The 18529-nt window shown below is 40.8% G+C and overlaps 1 protein-coding gene and 1 long non-coding RNA gene across 11 annotated transcripts in view; both read right to left on the reverse strand.

The window, feature by feature from the left end:
• Positions 1-18529, reverse strand: part of Ccdc141 (coiled-coil domain containing 141) — a 163868-nt gene that overhangs the window by 136046 nt on the left and 9293 nt on the right. The window lies entirely within an intron of this gene.
• Gm39861 lies at positions 16032-17835 on the reverse strand. Its single transcript, XR_866495.1, has 2 exons — positions 17545-17835; positions 16032-16349 (listed from the first exon to the last, which is right to left on the reverse strand). It is a non-coding gene; the product is annotated as a predicted gene, 39861 (long non-coding RNA).

The following is an 18529-nucleotide window of genomic DNA, read 5'->3' on the forward strand; positions in this document are numbered from 1 at the left end:
GCTGAAGGCATCACTTTTATATAGTTGAGTTGCTGAGTTCTGTATCATTCTGTGATGGTCTCACACATGTACTCTCAATTATACCCCAGCCCCTAAGAACCTGCACACTAGCATATGCCATGCTAGGCCAGGCTTAGGGCAGACTTTCAGGTTGGAAAATAAGAAGTCCTTATCTCTCTTTCCATAGCATCAAATGCTCTGTCTCCATATGATGAGACCTCTTTGTCCAGCTTGTTCAGGAAGCTCTGGGACAGAACATGATAGAAAGACCACGACAAACTAGGTTGAATTCTCAGATGACAGAAGCTAAGAAGCCCCTTAATATCTCTGAGGTTTGGTTCCCTCTCCTGGAAAAGACCCCTGATCATATTGCTCTTTATTGTGTAACCAAAATGATAGAATGTTCAAGAAAGCAGTCTCAGCATTGACTCTGGCTGCTGCTTCTGTACTCTTTCCTCCTGCTTCGCTGGTAAGACTTCAGGGGGTACTGCCTGGGCATGTACAGTGTTTGCTTATAGATCAAGGTTTTGGCGCTTTCTGGCGGCAGCTGCAGAAGCTTTAACTGTTGTAGAATAAATAAGCAAATGCATGGTGGTTCAGGGCAGTGAGGAAGAGCCTGAGAGTCTTGACAAATTCTTCCCACATGCTGGCAGATGTTAGCAATGCTACTACAGAGAAAGCTTAAATTTGAGGACTTTATTTCTTTAAACATATACATTACTATCTCCACTCTTTTAAATGGAAGCCAGCTTTGGTTTAAAAAAAAAATGACTTGAAGGTCACAGTGTTCCCACCCTGCCACAGAAGAGATAAAGGGATGCATGCATCCTTCCCTCCCACTATCAGAGTTCTGAAACAAAAGAACCCAAGGAATTAAAAGTTCCCCACACATCTCATGCTCTGGGAAGAAGAATCAAAAGAAGGGATTCCACCGAGTTCAGGAGACTATAGTGGTTGGCTGGACAGCCATAAGTCAATGATGGGCAGGACCAATGGTCATCCAGGCTCTCAGGTATGCGCACCTTTTACCCTTTGTTCAAACCTACATCTTATGCCAGTGTCCCCTGAAGATAGACATGGGGGTCATTCATTCGACCCCTTGAATCACTTCTTTTCCCAGTCTTTGGCCTGTTGTGGATAGCCCTGGGGCTAATTATATTTGATGTTAATTCTGTTATCCTGTGAGTGGCTGCAAGCAAGGAATGAGTCAGCACTCAGGTAATTTCCTGTAAACCTGCTTCCCTCCTTAATTTGTAAAATAAAGGAGATCTGATGATTGGGCAGACAAAAGGGAGGGTGGAGCTGAAAGGAGGGGGAGAAGAAGGAGAAAATGCAGAAGAGGAGGAAGAAGAAAAGTGGAGCAGAAGCACATGGCCCGGAGAAACCACAAGTTCTAAGGGGTCTCATAAGCTGTGGAAAATGGTAGTGTAGTGGTAGATCTGCCCAGTCTAGGCACACAGCATGAATTCATATTAACTGAGTTGTATTTTCATTGCTAGGGCATATTTGGGTTGGAGATTTACCACAACAATGGCCACATTGGCTATATCACCTTTCTCTGGCTTTTGCCATTACATATGTTTTTAGTTTGGGTATGGTGGATTGTGGCTGAGCCTAGCTTGTTGGTGCTGCCAGGGTGAACAAGCTTTTTCCCTAAAATTTCTGGTAACATGGAGGCAGAATAAGAGGAGAGTGGGGAAAAGGCAACAGAAGTGTGTGTTTCTCTACTCAGAGTCAGAGTCCTTTCTTGATAATCGGAAAGAATGACTCTGATAGTGGAATGTGTGGCTCAGAATGAGCCTGGATAGAAACCCAGGAGGACGTAAACACAGGGGAGGTACCTCTCTAATTCACCCCAAATCACACTGAGGCTACTGCTTACTAACTCTTACATATTATATAATCACTGAGCCTCAGGTTTTCACAGTTGGAAAATACGCATTAAGATTGCTTTCCTCTTAGTACTGTTAAAATGAGATGTCACATGGTCAGGTGTGTGCCGCATCACTTAGCACAGTTCAGCTATCCATAAGTCAGCGACATAGCATTATCACAGTTATTAACAGTGATGAAAATATAAGTCTATTAAGAGTTATATTTGGAGTTATACATGGAAATCACAGGATTCCTCTTACAGGAGACCTATGCTTTCCATTGTTCCTTCTGTCCCTTAGACCTTCATTTGTAAGACACACTGAATTTGAGTGCAAATCCTATATGCAGACAACTTGCTGACTTCAAAATATTGAAGAATGAGAAATAACACACCATCTCTTGATTCTGGCTATAAAAACCTATTATGTATGGCTGGTTGGTGGTAGTCACCCCACTCCCTATTTGTAAGGCTGCCCCTAAACTGTACTGGCACACGACACAAATGTCTGACACGTTTGGTTTCTGGCTCATTTCCGGTTTGAAAGGGTTGCTGCTCTGAATGGGCTGCTGAGAGCCCTGAGTGCCAAGCACAGGGTGAAAGCCTCTACCTGAAAGCCAAACCACAGCCCTGGGGTAATTAAGAATGCGTGCCCATGCTTTCATCTGCCAGGCTTCCTGTGCTAAAGCCAAGGTGTTGGTAAAATATCAAATGGTTCTGTTGTCAGTGGGAAATGCCAGCCACAGAGCAATGACAGAGAGACAAAAACCTGGGAAATTCTAACACCATGCAACTGCACCAGTCCATTTGGATTAAAAAACAAATAAGGGCTCTCTTCTTTTCTTCTTCTTCTTCTTCTTCTTTTTTTTTTTTTTTTTTTTTTTTTTGGTCTATTTTTCAAACCTGTTTAAAGGACCACAAACAACTCCATCATAAAGAAATTGCCACAACTTTTATCTTTCAAGACTTAGGCCCTGTATAAACATAAATAAAATCAGGTATTTTCCTCTCGATTTACTGCATCATAATTGTTATTCAGAAACATTTCTTTTGTGCAGTGAAAGGCGGTATTTTAGAAACATTTCAAATGAACCCCGAACCTCTCCACCATTACTTTTCATAAATGCATTTTCTTAATTTTTTTCTAGCCTGGTATTTGCATATAAATGACTCTCCCAGGTCTGCTCGGAGAATTGAAGTAAATAATGTAATTAGAAGTCATCCACAGGTGTATAGCTAGGACTCTTAATGGTGTTTTCCGTTGTTTGAGGAGCTTTCAGTACCCTTGGATTTGTTTAGGTTTCACTGCCTTCCCTACTGTTCCCTGCTCTTGTGTGTGACTGAAAACAGCAGACCCCTGGAGACTTATCAAGGATGCTATTGTGTGTTATGCCGGGTAACTGGAACTCTTCAGGCTTGATCAAAAACAACAACAACAATAAGGAGAATGACATATTCTCTGAGACGTGATGAAAGCTAGAACATTAGGAAGTTTTTGTACCAAACAGAAGAATAAATAAACATAAGTAATAAGCTCACATCTGTTCTCAGGGGGAAACACAGCAAAGCGGAAGCAGCCACTTTGGACCTGAGAGTAGCCTCCTTCCCTTCCAGAAACTTTTTCTCCCTCACACACTGACCCCACAACACCATTATTTCAAAGCTGTCCTTAAATGCCACCTTCTCCATGAAACCGCTCCAGCTAAATTAACTTCTTTTCTCCCCCAAACTTGCCTATGGTGCTTTTGCTATCAGCATCCTTCATCTGGGGACTTAATTAATCATCTTGAGCCTTGATGTTGTGATCGCAGTTACTTAATTGCTTCGTGGACCTAACAGGGTCATTTTGTCCTCTATGCATTATACATTATAAACTTCTAGCAGCCAAGAGTGCCTCTTACATTTCTTTCATGTCCTTGGCAATGCCAAGCACAGAGCAGGCAGACAGGATGGACCCTGGCCTGTTAGAACACAGCCATCCTGTTGCTATGGCAACTTGGTTCCTCTAAATCAGATGAGACCCACAACTGTGACATTGATATTACTAAGTGGTCCTACTGAGTCAGGTAAGAAGGAACCTGTGTCACTGTTAGACATTTCCTCAGTGAGTGGGTCCTTAAAATCCAGCCAATGATTGAAGGGCTTGCATCTGGGCACGATTTGACACAAAGGCAACTATTGGGCTGGGGTTCCAGGACAAGTGTTTCCTTAACCTTTAAGAACTGGACTAAGAACTTGCTTAGGGCATGTATTAGTTTCTTCGTTTGTAAAATGAGGATTAAAATACTGATAGTGTAGACACTAGAGAGAAGCTCAGACATTAAAGGCATTGGCTACACTTCCAGAGGATCTGGGTTTCATTTCCAGCACCCAATGAGAACCCACAATCATTTGTAACTCATAACTCCAATCCCAGAGTATCTGATGCCTTCTTCTGTAATCTGTGGGCACCAGGTACACAGCTGGTACACATACAGACATGCAGGCAAAACATTCACACATATAAAAATTAATTAATTTTTTTTTCCAATACTGATAGGGGCTGCAGGATAACCCGATAGTTATTGTGCTGAAGCTAGAATGAGGACTACAGTTCGGATTCCCAGAACCTCCCCCACCCCTAATGCCAAATATACATAGGTGCCTGTCTGTAATCTCAATGTCTGAAAGTAGAGATGGAAGGTCCCGACAGCAAGCTGGCTAGCTAGCAAGAGGAGCTGTACCAGTGAGCTCTGGACTTGCCTGAGATACTTTGCCTCACGGAACAAGGTGGAACATCAATGGATGATTCTGGATGTCAACTTCAGGCCTCCATGTGCACGTGTACACATGTGTGCCCCACATATGCAAACATGCATATACACACATGCATGCCATGTATGTACAATCTACCACATTCACATGGAAATGGAAGAAGAAAAATAATAACTAAAATAGTGATGGTTACAATCATTTCTACACTCATTCAATGTAACCCTTGTTTTAAAGGCGTTAACTCTCTCAACTCCTAGACACTCACGCCCACTTTCTGAGTGGATGTGAAAACTTACAGGTGTGGAAGCTGAAACAGTGAGTGATCAGTAGCTCCCCAAAGGTTACACCACAATATAGCAACACTGGATCCAGGTCTGGATAGGAAGAACTAACAGGCTCCACTGGTAAGATGCTGTCTCTTATAGACTTAACCTCAGACGGTTATTTTAAATATGAACAAATAATACATTTAAAACATTTAAATATATTTCATATTTGAACTTTATGTTTAAAGGCCAGTTGATACAGAATAATCAATACTTGCCCACTGAGTTATCTTCAAGTATGGGTCATGGTACAATTTAAAGTTCCTACAACTAATTTAGACAAAAGTTAACCAGATAATAGCTTAGTATTGCTATACAGTCTCTACTCAGAGGAAACCCTGCAGTATTATGAGAAGCATATACATGTATAAAAATTCAAGCAAACCAATATTAAAAGCAATGCTAAATGTTAAGAGTCAAGAGCGCCAACTTCAGAATGCCTTTCTTTAACCAGTCTTATCCCATGTGGGATAAGGATGTGGCCCGCGTCAGGTGCACACGATGGTGTAGGGCTAAATACTAAACTGCACTTAGAGCACTTTACACAGACCAAGCTTACATGAAGCCAGCACTCGGGTGAGACACGCTGCATCAAACAAGTGTGTACTGAGAACCCCCAGTGAACTCTGAGGAGAAAGACAGGCAAAGAGCAGGGCAGAGCTCGGCAAAGACTTCACAAGGGAGGCCGCTTTGGCATTCTAAAATGAGGGTATCAATAATTCACATGGAAATCCATCCTCCAGCTCAGTTAGAAGAATAATGATACAAATCAGAAACACTAATAGTATCAATAATTAATCAGTCCCACCATGTGTTTTAGGAACTAGAATGTCCTATACATTAATTATTGATTCTTCAAACCCTCCAACTGGCGAGATCAAGAGGAGCAGGTCTGTGAGTATGGCTCCAGTCACCTCTAGTGTATTTCTTTACCTGGATTCATTTTCGTGTGTTTCTTTTGCCCAGTTATGGAGTGGATATGCATTCATTCAGTCCTTCCTTTCATTCTATAAACATTTATTTAACATATAGCCCAAACACAGGGCCAGGACTCAGAGATGGACCTGTGTTCACAGACCAACAACCAAGGCAGCATGGAACATTTGCATCTCTGAAGAAAAGGACACTGGAGTAGATTATAGAGAGATGACAATTCCAAGTACCCAGACGACAGCATGGTCACTGGCCGAAGAAAGGAATGCCCTAGAGACGTCCATGAGAGCAATCATTTTCTGGTTGTCAGATCTAACACTAGATTTTTCCAATGTGTTGCTATTTCAAATGTTATTTCATATTTTTGTCCTGGAATTTCCTTTCCCTCATACTTGTATGCTCTGAATGTTCTTTGCCTCGAATTTTCCATTGCCTTGTCTCGTCTTTTCTTCCTTTTTGAATTTTTAAAAAAGAAGATGAGTTTCCTTCTGTGTTTTGGTTGATCCTCTTCAACCAAACCCTTGCCCTTCCTGTCTCACCTCTCTGCCCTCTCCCATGTGATTACTTGGCACATCATTCCCTGGGTTTCCCTTTTCACTTTCAAATCCTATGGGTTCTACTGGCCTTCCCATCCTCTTTTCCCTCTCGTGGTTCCCTATCTCATTTCTAGACCTCTGCTCACGCTCATTCACACATAACTAAGCACATATAAAAACCTGTTACAAATGGGGTCAAAGGAGATAGCTCCACTGGTGAACTGCGTGCTGCATAAGCACCATGACCTGAGTTTGATCCCCAGAACCCATAGAAACCCATACGTCTACTTACACAGGTTCATGCACATTTGTGCACAAGTACATGCATATACACACACATGCACATATGCACGCATGTACAAACACTAGAAGCTAGGATCACTGTTGCATGATATTTGATTATGCCACGAACCCCAAGATTGTACTACTTACTGGGGGGAAAAAACCTGTTTCTAGTTGTGTGGCTCAGTCCTTAGCACACACCTTTAATCCCAAACAATGAAGATAGTTTGTAGAAGGAAAGCACCCATGTTTTTAAGTGATGCTCAACTGAGCGGCAGACAAAGTAATGAATCAGACAAAGATTTGACATTATATGATATGCCCAATTCTCACAAGAAGGGAGAGAAAAGGAAAGCTACTTGAGGGGCAGTACAGAGACAAAGAGAAGGAGGCAATTTTACTGGAAGAGTTTCACAGAGATGGGTTGAAGAGAGAACGAGCTAGACACAGGTGAAGGCAGAATGAGCCAGAGAGTGAGAAGGAGCCAGAGGATTAAAACAGCTTGCCAGAGTTATTTTGAGGCCAAGTAGAGCAATTCTGTCAGAGGCCAAAAAAGAAGTCAGGTTGAATTAGTCAGCTTGGAGAGAAGGTGGAGCCAGAACTGTCCTGAGTTCAACCAGCCAGCCAGAACTCAGAAAGAACTAGAAAGGGTGAGTTTATTCAGTAGCAAGTCTGAGGCTAAAAACATTCTAGGCCTAGATTTGATTATACAGAGGCTAGAAACTTCTAGCACTAGGCCTAGGTTAGGAGATGGAAGCAGCAAGCTCCTGAGATGACAGTTACTAAGGAGAATAAAAGTTTTTTTTTACAGATCTACATATGAGAAGGAATGTTCAGCATTTGTATTTCTGAGCCTGGGTTACCTCAATTTGATATTCTACTGCTCCATCCATTTTTTTTTCTACAAATTTCATTGTTCCATTTTTCTTTACAGTGGAATAGAATTCCATTATATGAATCACATTTTGCTATCCATTCATCTATTGATGGATATCTAGGCTAATTCCAGGTCTTTGCTATTGTGAATAGAGCAGTCAGATATCTGAAAATGGCTTTTTTTTTCTCTTGGGCTCACTGCCCATTCTTCTTTTCGCTAAACTAGTGAACTTTTGTGTTTGATAACTGACCATCTAGCAAATGTTAGCTGTGACTGCATATATAGGGTATCCTGATTTCATGTGGGCAGTGATGTAATGATGTCATTGGGGTATCCTTTATTCTTATCCTACATGATTAAGGGTGTGAGATAACTTTGACTATTCTCTTACTCTTTATGTGAAATAAACTGATACTGAAACATCTTGTTTATAATTCACTAGCAAAAAGTCATTTCTACTAAACAAACATACTGTGCTAAGAACTCTATCAAAGACGTTTAGATTTGACCCATGTTGCACTTTCCATCAGAATTGTAATGTAAATCTCAACGTTAATAGCTTCCAATGACATCTTTAAGTTTAGAATTTTTCTCATTCAGCTGCACCCTGTAAATAATTACAAAGGAAACTACCATGAAACGATTTTGTCAAATCTACCCCCTGCTTGACTACCACCACGATACCCAATCTGGAGCCCAGCACACGATCTTCTGACTCTAGCCTGTGGCTTCCACACCAATGGAGTCTTATCTTTTGATGCCTGACAGGGCTCTTTGTGAGGCTTTGTGTGTCTTGCCCTTATCTATCTCAACAGTGTTACAGATCCGTTCCTCTTAATTCTTTAAACTTAATCCTTAAGCCAATCTTACAGGATAGGAGGCACTCACATTCAACAGATGCCTAAACACATTCAGAAATGGCTAATGATCAATCCCACAGTGGCTTCTGCCATGCCAAGTCATACTTACACTTGTAGTATTCATAAAAATTAGCATACAAAGAATTTGGTTTCATTGTTGCCCTTTGCTCCTCTGCTCCTCCTCCTCCTCCTCTGCCCTTCCCTCCCCTAGTAGCACTTTTCAACTTTTTAATATCCTGTGTGACCTTTTGACCTCTCCTATCTTTTATCAATCCCTCCTGCTTCTCCACTCCATGATCTCCTACCTAGTTTAGTGTTCTATGTCCACTCTCACACTACCTTTTTATACATATATAAACATTAAAAATTAAGACCTGCATAGGAGAGACAACATGTGATTTTTGCTTTTCTGGGTCTGGGTGGCCTAATCTAATATTCCTGCAAATGCCCTAGTTTCATTTTTCTTTGTAGCTGACGACTCTCAACCCTAACATGTCACTTCCTTCAAGATCCAAATACACTCTCCACTTTTGAGCTATCCTTTCTATCAAGCTATCCTTCAGCACATCAGAAAATACAGTTTTTCATATATTATCTTGCAATATCTACATTCTGATTACTAATAATACATCCTTAAATGAACTTGGATACCGATGACTTGGTCTGGCAGAAGCCACTGTGAGATTGGTCACTAGCAATTTCTGAACCTGTTTCGGCATCTGTTACATGTGTTTCCTGTCCTGTAAGGTCAATGTAAGGATTACATGCTCTGTTCAGGATGTGTAGGATGATCAGGGCACAGTGGATGGATACAGGGAACAGCCATTATCACCTATAAAGCTTTTCAAGGAGAAGGAAGAACTTATTAAATGTTTCACATTCATAACCCCCTGTGCACAAACCCTGAGCCATGTACAGGCAGGACACCTCACAGGAATACAAGGGACCAACAAGCTGGTGATATTCTATTAACTATAGAAATAAATTATTTTCAAGTGTAGCTAGTTGATTATTATTACTATTATCATCATCATGATTATTATTTGTTTGTTTGCTTGTTTGCCTTGCGATGGTTGAACCAAACCTCCTCTATTAGAAGCAATGACTCATGCTGACTCCTTGACTGGCACAGGGCAGGACTATCAGGGGTGAGAATGTTCCATTTCTCTATACTTCGCTAAACTCTTCGGTGTAGACCACTTGTAAATCTCAAGTGATACAGACATTGTTCTCTCTTAGAAGAAAAAGAAAATCCAGCATAAATTCTTTGACTTCCTAATCTTAACTCTCCATCACTTTTTCCAGGTACATAGCTCAGGGCTTGGATCTGAGGACCGGCTCACTTCTGAGGCATTCAGATGATGCTGTTGCCAGCCTGGTTGAGAGATTTCACAAACTATTTCAACCTTTGCCCTATTTTTACATGTAATTAAAAGAAAAGAAAAATAGATGGAACACGCCAGCTATTAGACACCGTATTTGCACTACTCCCCTTGTTTATATTCAACATTTGGATCATTATCTATGACATGACTGAAAACTAGTTAGATGTGAAATATATATAAATGAATTAAGAAATACAGAAATCTCCAAGGTATTTAACCACAGAAAGCACATCCTCACTAGTCATTACAATACCCATCACTCAAGTAACAAAACCTTTAATGATCTGTTAGCCAACATTGAGCCCAATTAAGCAAAAACATATTTAAGAAACGATTACAGTTATTTTTAGAATCTGAATGGCATTTAGTCTCTGATGTTATCATCATTACATAATGTAACCATGAGAAATCCACTGAGCAATATGTGAGCCATGAATGAACAACAGACAACAAATTAATTACACATACAAGTATTAATGAAATGTGCAGTGATGCTGCCAGAAGTGGGAACCAGGCCACTCGCCATTTAATTATGGTCGTCTACTGGTAGCTTTTCAAACAGTAGTAACACACAGTTTTACCTTCATGAATTCAAACTATTTCCTTTAAAAATTTTAAATTATAATTCTAGGTGTGTGTGTGTGTGTGTGTGTGTGTGTGTGTGTGTGTGTGATTATCTCTGCGTGGGTATGTGTAGATGAGTGCAGGTGTCAACAGAGACCAGAGGCATCAGATCCCTTGAATCTAGAGTTAACTGCATGGATGTGTGTGCTGGGAACCTAACACAAGTCCTCTAAAAGAGTTGTCCCTTTAACCACTGAGCCATCACTCCAGTAGTTTGAAAGACATTACTGTTTAAAGCAAAATCAGTTTCAAACAGTTAGGAAACATACACGCAAATACATTCACACATGTCTTAGTTAGGGTTTTAGTGCTGTGAAGAGACACCGTGACCAAGGCAAGTCTTGTAAAGAACAAGAATTCCTTTATAATCAAGACAGGAACATGGCAGCATCCAGGTAGGCATGGTACAGGAGGAGCTGAGAGTTCTACATCTTCATCTGAAGGCTGTTGCAGAATACTGACTTCCAGGCAGCTAGGATGAGGGTTTTAAAGTCCACATCCACAGTGACACACCTACTCCAAAAAGGCCACACCTCCTCCAACAGGACCACACTCTCTAGAAGTGCCACTCCCTGGGTGGAGCATATACAAGCCATCACAACACACATTCATATGCTTCTCAGCCACAGCTACAAACACATTCACACATATTCACATAACAGTTCTCAGAAGTATTGCATCAGAAAAATATTTTTATTCCTCTTACAACCATGTTCAATAACATTGCTTAACTAGTTATAAAAATCTACCACTAGAAAACATTTTTTTCTTTTAAAATTTAGTTCCCCTGACAGAAATATCAGGCCACTGTTTCTCTTTTCAGGACTTACATGGCACTGACTCTTCCTAAGTTCCCCCTTGAGCTAGAAAACAAGGCAAAGAAATCCCAAGATGTAGACTCCTTTATTCTCCAAATCTACCATACTGGACACATGGTGACCACTAATCATTTGCAAGGGATGGGTTAAAGTCACAGTATCTCACTGGTCTGATGCAATATTTCATCTGTAATTTTAAAATGATTACTTGCTAAATGGTAATATTTGGTGTATATTGGAGTAAATTAAGCATATTATTAAATTACTTTCACTTGTTTCTTTTTATTTTGCTGTTTGATTGGGTTTGGTAATTTATACTTTCAAGGACTCAGTTCATTTCATCTAAGCTGTTGAATTCATGTACAGACAGATGTTCTTGGCACTTTCTCATTATACATTTAATGACTACGGGATTCATACTAAGACCTATTCTTCATGTCTAATATTGGTAATTTTTGCCTTCTCTCTTTTTCCTTCTTGGTCTGGCAAGAGGTTCATCAATTTAATTGACCTTTTCAAAGAGCTGGCTTTGGCCGTATTGATTTTCCTATTGTGTTTCTGTTTTCAATTGTATCGATCGCTGCTCTTTGTAGTTTCCCCACTCTGCTTGCTTTGGCTTTAATTTGCTCTTATTTTTTCTAGTCTCTTAAGTTTAGATTAATTTAGGGTATTTATTCTTTCCTAGGTAAGCACTTAACTCCCCCAAATTTACACATGCCTCCTCCACACTTTGAGTTACAAATGTGGCTGGCCCTTGCAGTTTATATTATATATTCCTATTTATCTCTGCTCTAAGAAGTGTGGCGCTCTAGCAAAGCATTTTCTTTTCAACACATTAATAAAAGTTTAATAGCTTATGGGACCACTGGACCAAAAACACTCAGGCACTCAGAAAGCAGTAAGCAATAGCCTTGGGTACTTTAGATTTCTCTAGTTCCAATTATGGAAAACTCAGGATGTGCTTTGAGTTGACTCTTCACAGGAAAAAAATCATTTTATAAAATTGAATCTGAGGTATCAAGTTCTTCAGTTTCCAGTCTAATGACAGGCAAGGTATTCAGCTTTCTTTCAAGACAATCAGATCATCATCTGGATGATACGAACTATGGAGTGGCCTTCTTTGAAGTCTCCCTTTCCTAGTTCAAGTTAGTGGATGAAACATACAGTGGGGCCTGAAAAGCCAGAGTTTAACTTTATCCACTGAGCCATGCTCTCCCCACTACTGTGTTTCTCCAGTACGTGGGAATGCCACAGGTTTGGGGGCGGGGGGAATGGTGTCAATTCACCCCAAGCACTTGAGTGAGCCTAGAACATCTTTATTACTGGTTCCAAGTCCAAACAAGTCAGAAAGAACACTCTCTATATTATTTCCACTAACGTGTTTGTAATCCTCTGATAGAATGAACATTTGCCAAGAATTCTGAGGAGTAATTGGGTAGCTTTGGGAAGGAGAGCAGAAGTCCACATGCCACGATGCTACAGTACAGAAGTTGGGAGGTGCAGGTAATTTAGAAGTCAGGGCTAACTGTGTAGCTCATCTTAGTCTCCTGATGACTAACGGCTAGATAGATTTGTCAAATGAATGAGAGCCAAGTCATTTTAAGATCCTTTGAGCTTGGCACATTTATATGCTATTACATATTAAAGTCAAAGATGCATTTGAGCTAATGCTAATTAGGCAGGGATTGTAACGAACAAAACAGAACAAAGAATCCCTTCATTTTCAGTTACACAGAATGCATACTGGGATTTTTTTTCCTAAACAGAAAGACTTGTCACCATCTAGCTAGAGTCTGAAAGCCACATTGCTACCCTACAAGTAATGAAACCCAGCGTATCGAAGATGGAAAGCGGAGATGACATGTCATGTTCTACCACCCGCTCTCTGCATCACAAGTGCATCTCTACTTCTGGATCTGTCAGATTCCATCCTGACTTTCCAAATCAAAGACCAACAGGCTGTCTGTCATTGCCAATAAGAGCTATGGATTCTACTTTCATTGGTTGAAGATTACATTTTTTCCAGAAGGCTGTCTTTTAAATAAGTACTTTATGGGTCACAGGCTGTAAGGTTATGGCCTCAAAAAATCTAGTTGTGATGAAGGAGATGGAGAAGTACATGAAGCATTTATGGAACAAGCCTGACAACCTGAGCTGGGATCCCAGAACCTATGTGAAATCCAGCCAGGCACAGTAGAGCACATATATATATCAAGTCTAAGGTCCTACACAAAGACTGGAGGCAGAGACAGCAGAATGCCCAGTATATAAGCCAGGTAACCTGACTTACATAGCAGTGAAAGACAAGGGATCTGTCTCAAATAAGGTAGAAGGTGAGAAATGACACCCAAGATTATCCTCTGACCTCTACGTGCATGCTGTGGCTTCTGTGTGACCACATCCATACACATGAACAATTATACATGTATACCATATACACATAAAATGCATGTCTCTCTGTCTCTCTCTGTCTCTCTGTCTCTGTTTCTGTCTCTGTCTGTCTGTCTCTCTCTCTCTCTCTCTCTCTCTCTCTCTCTCTCACACACACACACACACACACACACACACCTTTAATTGTCATATACATCACAAATATTTCTTGCCCACTCCCTGATTTGCCCTTTGAATTTGCCTGCGGTATCTCAATCACTCAAACGCACTTCCTAGGCAGTACCAACTGTCTTCTCCATCAACCGTTATCTGATTTCCCTGACAGAATCAATCCTCCTTCTGCATATAATATTTTGCACATATCTCTGTGTGCAGAGTTATAATTATAAATCTTCCCCTCTTGATCACGAAGCTGTAGCGGGATGTACACCAAACACCCAAGTGTCATTATAGATAAAATCTTTGTTTGGATGCACGCTCATCCATTTATCCTTCAAGAAATGAATCATACAAATCTCAGAAGTACACTTTACCCTCAATAGTACGTCCATACCAGCTTCTGTTTGAGAGAAGTCTGGTCATATTTCTCAACTGCTTCTTTATAAAAATTCTCATTTTCTTCTGCTTGTGATTATTCATGCATGTGTGCTACTTTTGATTGTCTTTAGAAGATGTTGATGGCTGCTGGTATGCTTTGGCCTCATTCTTTGTTGCTATGCCATAAGCCACCCCCAATTCAGGTTGCCTAAAGCACTCATTGATTTGCCCAGTTAGGAAAGGAGACAAGGAAGGCTTTCTGGACTCCACAGAGACATGGTGAGGACCCATCTAGGGCTGGAGAGTCCCTCACATGGCTGGCAAATCACTTGCTTGTTCACTGGGATATCAACAGATCTCATGCGCAGGAGCCAGTGACATTGCTGTTTGGGCCTCTACAGGGCTGATGAGATCTCTTCCCTGTGGAGTACATACTAAGTGTCACAGTTCTATGACATGGAGCACAATGTCCATGTAAATCATGGACACAAATATAGTCAGTCTCTTGAAGTTGGGACCCTCACAACAATATGCTATATTGTGTTTCCCAAGGCAGGGGAACAGTCTACATACCCAGGAAAGAAGGGCCACAGGCCATCAGAAGAGGGCTGGGTACTTTAAAGGATTTCTAGTCTTCCACAATCTTGCTATGGTCTAGATCTTCCCAGAGTCCTCAGAAGGGATGTCAGTATCTGCTATAACCCAGACATGGTCTGTTTTCTACAGAAATGAGACCTCTCCTTCTTACTGAATCAGGGTCGTTTAATTTCTCAGGACATAAAGATATGCAGACATGGATGCTTGGGCCTCATGTTCTCCATAAGCCCTCCAGCTATTGCCTGGGATCCCAATGTTTACTCTTGAACCAAGAACTCTTTCATCTCTGTGTCTACAAAATTGTCTCTCTATATAATTTCTAAACTTCAAAAAATGCGCTCACGTCAATATTTTATCAATAATGGATATTCTTTCAATTCCTGCTTCACAGGAACAAGTCATGGACTCTCTAGGACCTACTAAATTAGCATTTCTGCTATGGCTTGAATGTGTTCCCTCAAATTTAAATTCACATGTTGGAAACATTAACCTTCATGCAATAGTAGTAGGAACTGGACCCTTTTAGAAGAGGGTAGGCCATGAAGTTTCCGCTGTAGATGGGTTAATGTCAATACCGGGAAAGGTGTCTGAAGAAGAGACCATGCCATCGTGTTTTGCCTTCCCCCTTCTCTCCTATGAAGACACAATTCTCTTGTCCTTTGGATGGTGCCACAGTAAGGCACCATCTTGGCAGCAGAACTCAGGTTCTCTTTAACTGTTAAAAATATATTTCTGTTCTTTATAAATTAATCTGGCTGCGGTATTTTGTTCACTAGCACAAATGGACTAAGATAATCTCTCCCTTCTACATATAAGAACAGCATTTTACCAGATTACCCATGGCATTTTCTAGCTCTAAAGAATACTACTCAAAACTAGCTGCCTGAGTCACTCTGTAGCACATCTTGTTCACTGGAATCGAATATCTCAGGAAGGAAACAACCTGAAGACTAGCCTATTGTCAGTGAGATGATGAATGTCACCAGGAAATTTCAGTGTTTCATGGTTGTGAGAAGTTTTGTTGATGCTTTTTAGTAGAGAAGTGTCTTAACAGCAAAACTTAAGAAAAGTTCTCCAGAACTTCTGCCTTGTCTCTGCCTTATCTCATTGATCTCATTCAAAATGATCACTGAAACATAAACCAGATGCTTTCCATGACCAGAACACCGAGGCACAAGCCCACTGGCCAGCTCCCTTTAATGTTCTGTATTGACTGGGAGATTAACATCAAAATCAAGTATGGATCAAGATATTTATTCTCACTAATGGGAAAGGGAAACTGGAAGGCAAGACTGTTCTGGCTTTCTTCTCCCACCTCCAAAATCTGGGCCCCACCTCGGAACCAGCCTGAAAGAATTAGAATAGGGACACAGCCCTCATGGACTGAACTATAGTCTGCATCTGTCAGGTGGAGATGCCTGGCCTGGTCAGCAGCAGCAGAGAAAGGAGAGAGCTTGTAGCTCGCCATGGGCCTCAGAAGAGCTCTTCATTCCCCAACAGTGGCCACTCCTTTCTCCCACATCTCTCCAGCCAGGTAGCACATTCTTCTCACTTTGCTAGAACGGAAAGCAGAAAAGTCAATAGAAGCCTCCCTAAGTTAGAACCAGCTTTTCAGGATTCCAAGGTGGATAGAGGACCTGAAGCTCTCCAGCAATCCTTCAGGCCTTTGGCACTAGATTGGGACTGCTGGGTTCCCGGAAAAGCTGGTTCTAACATCAGCTAAGGAATTAGAAACAGCAGCAACAGGGTAAATAAATAGATGAGAGGCAAGATCAACTGAGCAAAAAGCAAATACTCTTCCTTCTTCCATATCTTTGTTTCTACTCTGCTGCTACTAGGAGATGCCACCCACATTTGGGGTGAGTCTTCTCACATCTATTGATAAAGGGAATCAAGGCAATTCCCTATAAACACCCAAAGACCAACCTGGAGATAATCCTTGAATTAAGGCTCTCTACTCAAGTGATCCTCCACTGTGGCAAGCTGACATTTAAAAATCAACCATTGCATCATCCAAACTACTTATTTTCTACTAGGGGAAACATTTTAGTGTTCCTTCCTCAGAACCTAAGCATGGAAAGGCCATACAATCCAGCAATGGTGCTGCTACTCATCAGCCAGAAAGAACTAGAGTTACAAGTTCCAAGCAAGCACTAGTATCAGTGTTGATTGCAGCACAATTTACAAAACACAGAAAGGAAACAGTCCAATTAAGTCTTACAAGTTGAACATCCCTCATCCTAAACTCTGAAATCAAAAGTACTTCAAAATTTGGGATTGGAGAAAGAGTTCAGTTGGTAAAGTGCCTGCTGAGCAAGGATTAAGACATGAGTTCAAAGTTCCAGTACTCACGTAAAAGCAAGCACAGTGACTTATGTCTATAACTCTGGTGCTGGGAAGTAGACACAGATGGGTCCCTGAACTCATTGGCCAGCTAGCCTAGCCAAATCAATGAGCTATAGGGTCAGTGAGAGACCCTGCCTCAAAAACTAACACGGAGAGTAATGGAGGAAGGCACCTAATGACAAACTCTGTTGCCACAAGCATAGATCACATATGTTTGTATACTTGCACACATATCCACATACACACACACACACACACACACACACACACTCCTAGATTCCTTTCTGTCACTATGATAAACACCATGACCAGCTTTGGGGAGGAAGGGTATACCTAGCTTACTATCCATCATGGAGGGAAGTCATAGCAAGTAGTTAAGGCAGGAGTCTGGAGGTAGGAACTTACTGAGAGGCCACAGAGGGACACTGCTTATCAACTGCTCTTCATGGCTTGCTCACCCTGCTTTCTTATTCAACCAAGGACCGTGTCCCAGGAATGGTACCACCCACAAGCTAGTCTACCCCAAATCAATCATTAATCGAGTAAATCACCCATAGACTTGCTGACAGGCCAATCTGAAAGGTAGTTTTCTCAGTTAAAGTTCCCTTTTTCCAGATGAGTTTAGTTTGTGTCAAGTTAACAATAAAACGAACCAGTCCAAATACTACTCCATAATTGAAAACTTTTTAAAAAAGATTTATTATTTATTTAATGTATATGAGTATACTGTCACTGTCTTCAGACATACCAGAAGAGGGCATCAGACCCTATTACCGATGGTTGTGAGCCACCATGTGGTTTCTGGTAATTGAACTCAGGATCTCTGGAAGAGCAGTCAGTGCTCTTAACCATTGAGCCATCTCTCCAGCCCTCAATTAAAAACTTTTGAGCACAGCCATGAGATAACAGTTGGAAAATTCCATCCCTGGACTCATACCATAGGCCATAGTCTAAATGCAGGCATACTGAAAGATACACCCAAATCACCTTTATTCTACATGTATAAGGTATATCTGAAATATGTTGAATTTTTGTATACATACTTGGGTTCAATACTCAAGATATCTCATTGCACATATACAAATATTCCAAAATCCTAAGAATTGAAAAGCTGGAACATATCTGGTCCAAGCATTTCAGATAAGGGATATGCAACTATTACAATGTATTGGTGTCATTCATTGTTATTCATTATTCAAGAAGAAGTGAAATTCTTGTTCAAAATACATGCAAATATCATATGAGTAGAAAAAAGCCAAGCAAAAAAGTTAAAGACAGTATTCCATTTATATTTGGTGACTAGAACAGGCAAATTCATAGAAAGGAAAAATAGACTACACTGGAAGCAAAGACAATAATTATTTCTTAGGAGATACAGAGTTTCTGTTTG

Source organism: Mus musculus, chromosome 2 (genome assembly GCF_000001635.26).
Source record: "Mus musculus strain C57BL/6J chromosome 2, GRCm38.p6 C57BL/6J".
In the NCBI taxonomy this organism is placed as follows: Eukaryota; Metazoa; Chordata; class Mammalia; order Rodentia; family Muridae; genus Mus; species Mus musculus.